The sequence below is a fragment of the Neodiprion virginianus genome, chromosome 4, assembly GCF_021901495.1.
Source record: "Neodiprion virginianus isolate iyNeoVirg1 chromosome 4, iyNeoVirg1.1, whole genome shotgun sequence".
Classification (NCBI taxonomy): Eukaryota; Metazoa; Arthropoda; class Insecta; order Hymenoptera; family Diprionidae; genus Neodiprion; species Neodiprion virginianus.
The window spans coordinates 5,035,850-5,048,553 of NC_060880.1; the positions used below are offsets into that span (position 1 = coordinate 5,035,850).

The 12,704-nt window shown below is 38.2% G+C and overlaps 1 protein-coding gene across 3 annotated transcripts in view; it reads right to left on the reverse strand.

Moving 5' to 3' along the window:
• Window positions 1-12,704, reverse strand: part of LOC124302157 (putative polypeptide N-acetylgalactosaminyltransferase 9) — a 196,301-nt gene that overhangs the window by 120,077 nt on the left and 63,520 nt on the right. The window contains exon 1 of one of the 3 annotated variants that reach the window (XM_046757999.1): window positions 6,422-6,798. The exons of the other annotated variants lie outside the window; for them this stretch is intronic. The gene's annotated coding sequence lies outside the window, so the exon portion shown is untranslated. Of the gene's footprint in view, window positions 1-6,421; window positions 6,799-12,704 lie in introns of those variants that run through there. 3 annotated transcript variants of the gene reach the window in all.

Consider the following 12,704-nt stretch of genomic DNA (forward strand, 5'->3'; position numbering starts at 1 on the left):
GATCGTCGCGTCATCTGTTAAATGAACGGATTATCCACAAATCGTTCCCAATTAATTATTAACGACACCAATTTTTTTAAAGTATGAGTTCATATAAACGACGACCTGCAGCTATGTATAATAATAATAACGAACTAATTGTAACAAGTAAAAAATAAAACATAAATAAATAAAAATCGAAAAATATAAACTTCACGCAATGTACACTATACAAGAGAATTTATTCATTGATTAAAGCGCCCTGTTAACACAAGGATGCGTGAAAATTCAGTCGTGGCATTAAAAACAAAAGCGAATAAAAATAAAATAAAAATAATCAAGTGGTAGCGAGATCGATTTGAAAGTATGTAAAATCAATAACTAATGTCCTTGATTATAATCGTTGATGTATTTTTGTACTTTGTAAAAAAAAAAAAATTCACGCTCTACTTCAAAGCGATAGTGAGATAATTATCAATTCAACTTGATTGACTTCTGTGCAGTCGGAAGCCTCCTGAACCTTTTTTTTTTTTTTAACGTTCTTTGTAATAATCTTTCATTTCACCGTTTCGACAGGTATATTTACACGTATATATATATAGACTCAACAGCCAGCCGACAGAGCTTTAAACAAACGGTAGGTACACCGGATGATATTCTCAGTAGAGAATTTCGACGATGACGACGACAACGACGGTGAAAACATTGCGCAAATTACGACGCTCCCTGGAGTTTCCTGGTTTGCAAAATCCGAACCGTATCTACGTCAATGACGGGTTACCGTTGGCTTTTCATTTGTCGCGTGACTGTGACTGCAGCCGCAAAATATATATATATATATATATATATATATATATATATATATGTATATGTATATGCATAGACGTAAAGTCTCTTCTCTTCCGAAATCCAGAAGCTAATTGGCCGGTAAGTGTGCAGACTGTATTTACGCTTTGCTCGTCCTAATTCGCTGCTGCAGTTTCTGGGAATTGCGAACGCCGAGCGTTTCGCCATCAGCGGGCACTTACGCAGCAGGCACTTAGCTCTCTCAAGCCTGCAGCGATGATTCTCGTGCAATTACATCTCATCTTATACCCACTTACGTGCACAGAGCGATACGCGATTTTCGTCATTCTTAACTCGTTGCAAAAAAGCTAAACCAATTAACTAACGTTATAATATTCTCGCCGCGAGATGTGAAAAAGAAAGTAGCTGCACAAAAAAAAAAAAAAAATGGTTTTCTAACTCTGCACGATGTGCAGTGCAAAACACTTTGCTTGCTTAACTATAGTTCAGCAACTCTGTCCGCACATTAGGGATCTTTTTCTTTCTTCTTCCCGGTTAGGAGAAGATGCCCGATGATGACCTTTGAACGACACACTTTCACCCATTCACGGTGAGCTGACCTTATACTCGAACTCGCGTATCCACATCGTCGAGATTCGATATTTATTACGTCGGATGATGATGATTGTTATTATTTATTGCGGAGAAGAACCTTTCGCGTAAATTGGGTGCAACCGATTTTGTGCAGTATGATAACTAGCCGATTTGTTGCAAAAATATATTTGGTGAAACACGTCGAATTATTTGGAAGATAAACAAAAAATAAAATAAAAATAAGATAATTATAAAACAGGAAATCTTAAAGCGAAGAACTGACATTTCGTCGCAGCATGAACGAGGATTTACACAGTAAAATTCTACATCGTTTGCAATTTTGAACGCAGAAATTTTAATACGGAATGAAAAATTTCGCTGAGACTTTCGGAGAGGATAAATATTTTCTTAAATAACTCTTGCAAGCTCTTCAGGGTACCGAAATTTTTCACTATAATTGAATAATAACAGCTTAAATACTTAAAACGAGCTTCGAATAATAAGAAACAAAAATATCCAATCGCAGCAGATCGAAGTATGCTGGAAAAAGTGATTCTTCAGGTAGAAATATAGATAACGCGTAAGAAACCAAGTGATTAGATAGCGTAATTGATGATTAAATACCAACGTTGAAAAAAGATGCGCGCGTAGCCTGATAAAAAATTGAAAAGGCGGTTATTTACGAAATAAGAATACGTAAATACCTACCAGAGTTCGATACACGTAGGTTAAAATTACATACGCGACTTGGCAAGAAGATTTCCTTAGTCTGAGGTCTTGTAAAAATTTCAGATAAATATCGCAGCGTTGAGACGAATGAATATAGGCTGCAAGCACGAGAAGGTAAATTAATAATTCTGTCACTGGCAGCCGTTGGCGCGAAAAAATATCCTTATCTCTGAGTAAGTAACGGCGGCGTTGCAAAAGTTGCTACCGATACGCGTGTGGAGATTAAATAATGCCAGTCTGCAGAGCTTAATTAACCCCGCAACTGCGCGAAAGAAAGCTCCTCGTGAAATAATAATTACGTACGCACATTCGCTTTCACCTTATTACGGTAAACGCAAAGCTTCGATCGATCAAGCGAGATCAAAAAGAGTTCCGATGAAATATTTATTGCATAATATTGTCACCTTATCACAGCTTGAAATAAAATTTATCAAAGGTACGTTCGCTCTTCAAAAATTCGTCGACTTGTATATTTGGATACGGTGCAATAAACGTTTTGATATAGATATTAAACTTTAGTCGAGCCGAACAATGATCGATAGAAATTTGTTTGATGTGTAATTGAACAAATCATATTTTACTGGACAAAATGCCATGATAATAACAAAACATTTAGTGCAATAAATAGACTTCTTTTTTCAGTCCATACCCGTTTCGTCGAGTCGAAGAATCGTTAATTTCAAACGAAAAGCTCAATCGCGATTTTCCACGATATTGAAGTTGGCAAAGTTATCGTAACGAAATATTGGAAAAAAATTTCCTTTTTTTCAATTTACACAATAAATATTGTATAGGTACTAACGGTTTACTAAACTTGATAAAATTCTAAAGTCGTGAAATAATGTTTTGTTCCTCAACAAGAATCGTTCCAAAAACGTCAAGCTACTAACTTCAACGTGATGATTTTCCCAGGATTTTTCATACTTGGACTTTTCGATCTTCGATTTGTCCGGTGAGACTTGAATCGTATTTTCACCGTGTCAAACACTTCTCGTATAATCGTTATAAACTCGATAAAATATAAATAAGCGATAAGATATAAATATATCTGTAGAAGATCGTAATCAAACTTTCACAAGTGGAAACTCCGACGTCGCGTCGGTTTCGCAAAACCGGTTTGGTTTACAAAAATAGTGTCATCATATTTTGATATGAGGAATCTCGACGTTCTCGATGCTGCAAAGTTGAACGCCCATTTTGTCACAGGCATTCAATTTGCCCGTATAAATAATTCAAACACTCGACGGCGGTGTAATTGGGTTAAAAACAAATTAAGAAATATGCTTTACAAGTTATATTTATTCATCGATTTTGTCCGCCGCTTCGAGTGTAGGCAACATCTTTTCGACAGTCCGAGTTACTCCCATGAACCGGAATATTTATGGCCACGATCCAAGTCACGGCTGCGAATTTCCAACTGATTAGAATTTCGAAATATCGGTATTAGCCCTGCGTTTAATGAATATTCAGAAATCGGCCATAAAACGGACGCCTTCAGCTGCGCCCAAACATCGGTCAAAATTCTCTCTGGGAGATTCGCCGGAGGATGTATAATACTGAGCGTATATATCAGGATGTACCAAAGAAAGAAATTGTTATATTTTTTTTATTTTTTTTTTTTAAACGCGCGTCAAAATTTTTCAAGAGCATCTCAAATGGAATATCTCAGCCAAATATCAGCTCCCAATATTGATATTCGGAGATGGCTATTTTATTTTTCACATTTTACATTTAAATAAGACGTATAAAAACTCGAAAAATTTATGAATTTATTTTATTCTGCATGTTATATATATATATAGTTAGAAGGTATATCGAATGTCCGAAAGTCAATCAAGTTGAATTTTATTAAAAACGGTCGTATGAAACCCTCAAATTTCAACTGAGATAATATTGTATCTTTCATCATTTCACGGTAGATAAAAGAAAATTAACCACGAATGCAAAATTATTCCAACTATAGTTGCGCACATCTCGCAAAAATTATACCTTATCAAATAAACATATTGTACATTATTCTTCGTTTCCTGCGCGTGTGCGAACAAACTTACTCGTTAGTGACAACAACTTGGCATTAAGACGCGGGAGAATGACGCGACGTTTCAGCTACGACGCCTTCGAGAATATATGTATATAACTGTACTTGCTTGATTTGAATTTGCGGTGTTTTTACATCATTTTACCGTAACATCGAGAAAGATACTTTGAATAAAATTCAACTCAGTCAAACTCAGTTTAATTCGTTGAATCCAAGTATAATTATTTCTTGCTCTTGTCAAACGTCCCTTTCCTTTTCCGTTTCTTTTTCCATTTCTTTTTATCCAGACCGGTACGGCTCGCACATACGCGCAACGGTACTCGCGTGAGCTGATCGAATCAAGAGCCAACGGTGTACAATAAACCGCGTTTCCACCCACCTGCCGTTTATGGGCCACATTATACAGGTATAAACGTATCATCGTTACACCCCGCATCAGGATCGCTGCTTTGAAATGCGGCAGGAGTAACAATAAGACGACGATTCGGTTGATCAAACGTCGGGTATAATCCAAGCGGTACCGGGCGTATAGTGGTGGTATCACTAGTCGCGGCTCGAGCAGCGTGCAGTTATACGCCTAGGAGTCCGTTTAGCCCTGCAGAAATTGTTTATCGCCGAGTTTCAGGCTCCCCACCTCAGCCCATCTCACAGCGTGATTTCATCCTCCCAGCATCCGCGCGTCCTCGAGAGATAACGGAAACAATGAGCCGACCGGCCAAAGCACACAACGGAAGCACCGACGATACAGCCGAACACTCGGTGCGGACTGTATAGTCTATTTATCGAGGCACCTGTAGCACCAGGAAAAGCACCTCGTGCGGACACTTTGTGTTTGATCCTTCGTTCGAAAATTACCGAGAAATTAATTTTCAGCGTCTAACCGTCCAGCAATTGGTTCTAGTCATCGGGAAATTCACGGATTGTACACCGAGAGAAATTTTCAGTTACTATTACCGCCCAGTCCTTAATTATTTTCATTTTTTTACCACAATCGAAGAATATAGTTCTAGGTAAAAAATGAAAATTAGTTTTCTAGCCGTTACCGGAAACTCTGGTATCAGTTGCTATTCCTTCTCATTACGATCGCTGTTGCTAGATTTTCTTGCAACTGTTGCGAAAATTTAATGCTCGTGCAGCGATAAATTGACGTTAAAGTCTTGTTTGACTAAAAAAGTAGAGTAAACCGAACAAACTGATTTTGCGTTGCAATTACCAAAAAGGGATCGACGATGGCGCAAAATGTTTAGGCGTACCTCGTTTTTCCTAATTCCAACAATATTCAAACAGTTTTTTTAACGATACCTGTTTTACTCAATTTTTCTGGTTACTGTAACAAATCAAATTTTTCTCAATACACCGTCAGTTTTTTAACTTTGTAAAATAAAGGTTCGATAACTGGTACAATTGCCTCAGATCGTCGTCGACCACGTGCCGTATAATACAGTCAGGATCGTAGTCTCGGTCTCGTTTTGTTGGTGGTGGTGATTTGGTCACCAGTCGCGACATGTGATACCGGTAATCTCTTACAAGCGAAAGGAAGTAGGATGAGTCCGTTTCCGTTGGTCAAACTGCTCGCTACATGGCTACTAATTGTAAGATTCTCGAATGCTTGACGGAAGCCGCAATCGCTGATAATAATCCGAGAATGATAGAACGGAACTAATGTAATCATCCTGTAACTATGCTTGATCGTCAGCTCCGAAAGAATAATTTTATTCAAATGTTGGATTCGGAGTATTCGTGTCAGAGATCGTAACCTCGTCTACGAAGTCGAGTGCAACAAGTTTGAAATGGCGGGTGAAAAACGCTGGAATTCACTGTCCCACCTGAATTCCAGCAGACCGTCAACCGATCACCGACCGTGTCAAGGTGGCCAAGTCATTCACTGATCCGATCGAAGACCCAACGGAAAGATGAAAGTGGATAAAAGGTGAAACTACGCTGCAGCGAACGAAGAGTCACCGGTAAATGACCTAACTACGAATATGACGGTGATTTTAAGACGGCTGTTCAGTCGCTGGTGACATTTATCCAACCGTATATCAAAAGCTTGGAATCCATCGGAATGAAATGGATTCCGAAGTCTAAACTGTCTCCTTACGTTGCTTCGGTAAAAATTTGAAAGAGTTTAGCCAACAGTTTCAATGACAAAGGACACGACGGTTCTGGTATCCAATGACGCAGCTGCACACTAACCGATCAAGTCGCATCGCGAAGCGTGGTAACCGAAAGCCTGGTAAGCGGTTTGGAGATGGCATTTGAAGAGTGTCTGGATATCATTCAATAACGACTCACCTTTCGCTAGGATGCCTCAAGGCTCGTCGATTCATCCGGACATTCCATTCCACTCGGTAAGCCGATGACGGTCGTACGATTCTACAGCAACAAAGACGTTCTCGATTCGCATTCACGGAAGAACCGACCCACAAACTATCAACAGTGAGGAACGAAAACAACACTAAACCGTTCACTGGTCGATAATTTCTACGTTTTCAATCATCTTTCACTATATGTCTGTCACACAGATGATTCCAACGAATCGTAGTGACGACGCAACGACCGCTTATCGCGAGTTATGTTTACTCACAGAGTTGGTGGTCTTATGAGCCATGTGATAGTACGCCAAGTGACCGAACTAATCAAGGAACGAGCAGACGAGCTCGCTCGACAACGATCGCGGACCGACTGAGGCTCCTCCGATTGAGTACAAACAAACCGCCTCACTCCTCTCCTCTCCTAGCCACGCCAGTCCTCCTCTCCGCCCGCGCAGCTCCCTCATACCTCGTCATCCTCGTCCATCTCTCTCTCTCTCTCTCTCTCTCTCTCTCTCTCTCTCTCTCTCTCTCTCTCTCTCTCTCTCTCTCTCTCTCTCTCTCTCTCTCTCTCTCTCTCTCTCTCTCTCTGTCCTCTTGTAGCAATTACTGGAGATGCACTACGGAGTACCAAGGTAGGGTGAAAGGATCGCCTTTGGTTCGAAGGGCCGATTTGCATCGCCTCGAATGGATCTTCGGCAATAAAGTCGGTAAAGGTTCGCTGTCGATGAACGATCATCGACCCCGAAAAGATAGAGTGAGTAAGTGATAAGGAGAGGTGAAAATTGTTTCTCTCAAAACCCTTAACAAGCCCGACAATGCCTTCATCATCCGGACTCCAAGTCCACGCTCACCGCGAGTTTCGAGCATGCGGGCAGCCTACGTTGGAAACTTCGAAATTCTAAGGGGGAAACGCGGGACGGATTCCGCGTACGGAATTCGTAATGATTGTGGATTGAAAATTTTCCTTCCATTCCTCGACGGAGAAACGCGTGTTTCTTCGTCTTGTTCTCGGTGTTGTACGATAATACCGTACACGGTTTTTCGAGGATAAAAAGATCCCCGAAACGCATCTCCCGGTGTCCAATACGAACTGCCAAGGAGAGGAAGAAGAAGAAGAAGAAGAAGCGGAAGGAGGATGGAAAAATATTGTCCAACGTCTTCACCTAATACCCACTTTATTTCTGTCCCCCACGCGACGCCGTGATGAATTGCGTCGCGCGTTTGTCGTTCGTTTAAATTTCAACGGCACCGACCTGCGCAGCGATGATGACGGGCACGCTTTGAGGCTCCGGGCGATAATTTGTCACTCAATATCAACGAGAACGGGAACGAGAACGATCACGCTCAGGTTGTTGGGGTTTAGGTGAAACGGATCGTTCAAGATGAACGAACAACAAGGAAAATGCACATTTTTCACACCAATTTCCCCGACGAATCGCCCTTGCCATTCTAACGTATTATCTATAACATGGTCGAGACTGTTGTTTTTTAAAATACTTTCTAGGTTCTCAAATAATTTAACAAATAGTAACGCACTCTAAAGAAAGTATTCACTGAATAATTTCACTTGTACACTGAGAGAAATTTTTAGTTCCGGTTACCGCTCAGTCATTGACTGTTTTCATTTTTTACCGCGATCGAAAAATATAGTTCTAGGTAGAAAATGATAATCAGTTTTCTAGCGGTTAACGGAAAGTCTGGTATCCGTTACTATTTTTTCTCATTACGATCACTGTCGCTATAATTTCTTGTAACCGTTGCAAAAATTTAATGCTCGTGCAACGATAAATTGACGTTAAAGCCTTGTTTGACTAAAAAAGAAGAGTAAACAATAGCGCAAAATGGTTTTTTTAACGATACTTGTTTTACTCAATTTTTCTAATCACTCTAACAAATTAAATTTTTCTCAGTGTAAAACTTTTTATTCAGGAACGAAAATTGAAAAGCGCAATATTTCAAACATTTTCTTTGAGAAAAATGATTCTTCTCAATGGGAAATATGCTCGGCCGTTAAAGGGTTAAATGTCACCTCCGATGCCCTGCTGACCTCCCACCTCATCCGCAGCCGGAACTCACTATTTATAGTTTTTAGGGTCGACCGTCAGTTGAACTGGGTCAATCAATGACGACAACAGTCACCTGGATGATATCTCGTTAATTAACTCGTTTGTGTATCGAGCTCCGATTGATCATCGGACGATTATGTTTCATGCGCGTTATAAATGAAGCACGTATAGATATTAATATATATATACATATATGTGTGTATATACGCGCTGATGTCTGATCAGCCCAAGGTTTTGTCAGGTCCGGTCTCATCAATCTCCGATGAAATTCAAATTATGTGAAATTCACCATCGATCGCGGAGTCGTTTAGTTTTTGAAGAAAATTTTGAGAAAAAATTGAAAAAAAAAAATACGCGCACAGTTGAAGAGCAACTGTTAATGGAAACAACATTTTATCGCTTCATTAATTTTTCTCCCTTCATCAACTCAACGACACTCTGATTCTATACAACCGCTGAGCGTAAACCGAGCGTGTATCTAGGAAAGTTTTATCGCTTGTCGAGTAAACTTCATACTCGTAGTTATCATCCGCCGAGCTGGGATATCATTTCACGCAGACGGATCCGTCGCGCGTATATAGGTGGTGGTAGTATCGAATTTCCGAATCGTTATCTCTGACGCGGTGCAGCGGTTTGAGCTTAATTTACAATTACGATACAATGTGTGTGTGTGTGTGTGTGCATTAGAGTGTTTCGGGAAAGAAATAATCCATGATATTTCACACCCTCTAAAAAGTTCGTTCAGATCGAAAGCAAGATTACGTGAAAAAATGAGCGTTCTAGGTTACGTGGAAGATGGCGCTCATTTGATTTTTTACCTTCTTTTCATGTTTTTTTCAATTTATGAATAAACACGTTGCGGCACTTTAATTATTATTTCTTTCCTGACATTTACATTCAACTCAAATATCACGATCCGTAAGACAACGATATATCAACCGGCAATCTTGACCTCCCAAATTGAAAGTTTAAATTAAATTATAACTATTTTACGAGATTGAATTAATAATGAAAAAGTCGTCGGATAGACTTCTCAAACATCAACTCGAGCCACGATATTAAAAGTCTGGGTCTTCTTTGTGACGTAAATTGACATTGCGATTGATGTAAGGAATGGAAAAAAAAAAATTTCATTCAGGATGCTTCGCAAATTTATAAAAGTGGAAAATCAACTGAACGCCATCTTCCACGCAACGTCGAACGATCACCTTTTGACGGAAACTTTCTTTCAACCCGAAGAAACTTTTCTGGGATTGCCACGGCGGGAAATCGCAAACTATTTTTATCTGAAACATCCTAAAATACCTACAATCATACATTTTCGATACTGATTATTATTATAGTAACCGAAACATGAAAGAAACATAGAGGATAAAAATTTCTTTTCTCATCTCATCTCGAATTCCTCTCCATTCCCTTTTTCTAACTATAATCGTTATATGTATGTTACAGGGTGAATTTCGACCGTATCAATTTGTCGTTAAGCGTGCGTGCCAATCGCATTCCACGGTCTTGTCGTGAGAAACGTTATCCTGGCGCAATAAGAAGCACATAGAGATAAAGAAAAGAGTATAAATAATAACATGATCGGGGGAAAGAAAAAAAAAAAAAAATCAAGTAAGTAAAGGAGAGAAACGAAAGTACAGACAGCGATTTTTCCATTACATTTCGGTATTCTGTACCAACCTATACGAAGCACAAATACGTCAAACTTTTATTGACGAGTTTATACAAGTATAAAATAATTCGAACAGTCGGTGACTTCAACATCGCAGCAGTTCGTGATAACATATTAAGCTATAAATAATTATTTCAACAGCTGTGAATAAATTTTACAACGCCAATTATTATTATTAATCGATATGATAATAACTCTCTTGTGTGTAAATAGTAAAACAAGCTCACCGTAATTGCGTTACGTATAAAACGAATTGTGTAAACTGACGACGAAATGGAAACAAAAAAAAAAAAAAAACCAACACGTGCTTCGACCACGAACATGTTATACGTGTCGTTATACTATCCAGCTGATTATACTGATTTTGTTCATGACTGTACCAATGTTAACACAAGCTGCGAATACACGGAATCCAGTCAGTGTCATGCCGCGAAATACAATATTCGCAGTTCAAGTTTTTCTCGATCTATCAGCATAAGTAGACGGAAGAATTACAGAGGCGGAAAAAGATCGACGAAGTGAAAATTACGAGTTTATTTTATTATTAAATTCCTTAATTTTCAAATCCAATCGAGTTGAATTTCAGCGGTAAAAGTATTTGCTCAGTAAATTATTAATATACTGGAGGCATTCCATGACGTCACGATCAAGATTCGACGTCGATGTCTCGGATTCGTTTTACAATTTCTTGCGTGAAATAACATGACGAAGAATCGCAATTTTCTTTAGAATTTTTCGACCCAGCTTAACATATTTGAAGTACGGTTGAAAAACTAGAGGAAAAAAAAAAAAAAAACACCCATTCTCATGCACCTGAAAAAATTCAGATGAATCTTATAAAATATAACGAAATTTTTGACACATTTTTAAAGATGGAAATTTCATAACTTCGAAAAATAAATAGAAAAAATGGAAAAAAACATACAAAGTATTATTATTGGACTGCGTTTTTGACATAAGAATGAACATAAAATATTCAGAGATATATTATAATGAACTCTTATGTTCGTTTTTACAAATGTCAAAAATGAAATCCAAAAACAACCATTTTTTTTTTCGAATCATTTTTCTTACTTATCCTTCGACGTTATAAAATCTCCATCTTCCGATAGATGTCATAACATTTTCTCATACTTTATAAGATTTTTCTGAATTTTTTCCAGATTTTAGAAAATGTGTGTGTGTTTTTTTTTCAAGTTTTTCAATCGTACTTCGTACACTACGCTGGGTCGAAAAATTGTGAAAAAAAATTGCGATTTTTCATCACGTACTTTGACGCAAAAAATTATAAAACCAATCTGCGACATCGACGCAGAAACTTGATCCTGATATCACGGAATGCACCATACGATAAAATTCGACCGTTCACCAGTTTTACAGTAAATACAATAACAAGGGATTGCTTATGGAGGAGGAGGAGCCTGCGTCAAAGGTTGTAAAACGTAATTAATTACAGATTTATTCAAGCAAATATGAAACAGTAGTGAATATTCAATGCGACCAGCAGCAGTGAGATTTGAAATTCGCGAACAATGCGTCCTCCACCCCCCTCCGTCACTGTACGCTTTAAGGCGGTACATACAAAACCACCGCGCCCAGATCTAATCAAAATTCACGGCAATGCTGTGAGATTTTTATACACCAGCGTAAAATGCGAAAAAAGAATACGACGAAAAACTTACTCCGTCGGACAGACGAAAAAAAAAAATAAAAAAAAAAGCAGCAACAAAAAAAGGAAAAAAAGAAGCGTCCGTAGATTGCAATCGGTGTAATCGTCGGATTATAAATCTTTGGCATTACGTGCTGCATTCGTTGATGAAAAATTTCATATTTCATGGTTGGTAAAAAATTCTTGTAAGATGGATATCGTTGCGATGTAACAGTTTGAAGATTTTTCAAACCTACCAGATAATCTGGTGTTATACAAGTAATTAAATATATTCCTCGATTGATTCGCTATACGTTTTCAGTTAAGGGGTTAAATGGATCTTGAAGGACAAGGAACGACATGTTTCAGCTAATTTCTCTTTTCAACATGGTAGTAGATGTTTGTTTTTATTAATTATAGCACATGATTGAACGAAGGATTTTTTGAACATTGAAATTTGAATTTTTGATCGAGTTGTGTGCACAACGGTACGATTTTAGGTAAAATCTAGACCGCACGTTGTCTTGTAAGATAATTTGTGATCAAAGCGGAGAAAAAAAAAAAAAAAAACAGATAACATTTCACGACGACAGAAAATATTTAATTTTTTGATTTCCCGAAGACACTTGTCTTTCCGAAAACCAGTTCTCAACGGCTCGATTTTCAAAAGTTTTGTACGAATGTTTCATAAAATATTGTTCAAATACGATTCTTTCGTATGCTTGAAGTTTGAATAAAACCATTCTTTTGTTAAGTTGAAAAACCATGAATAGGTTTTTTTTTTTTTTGACATTAATTTACTCTCACACAAACGTAAAATTATCTCATAAAACGGCTGAATTTTCTATCCAGAACTATATTCTTGCAGTTG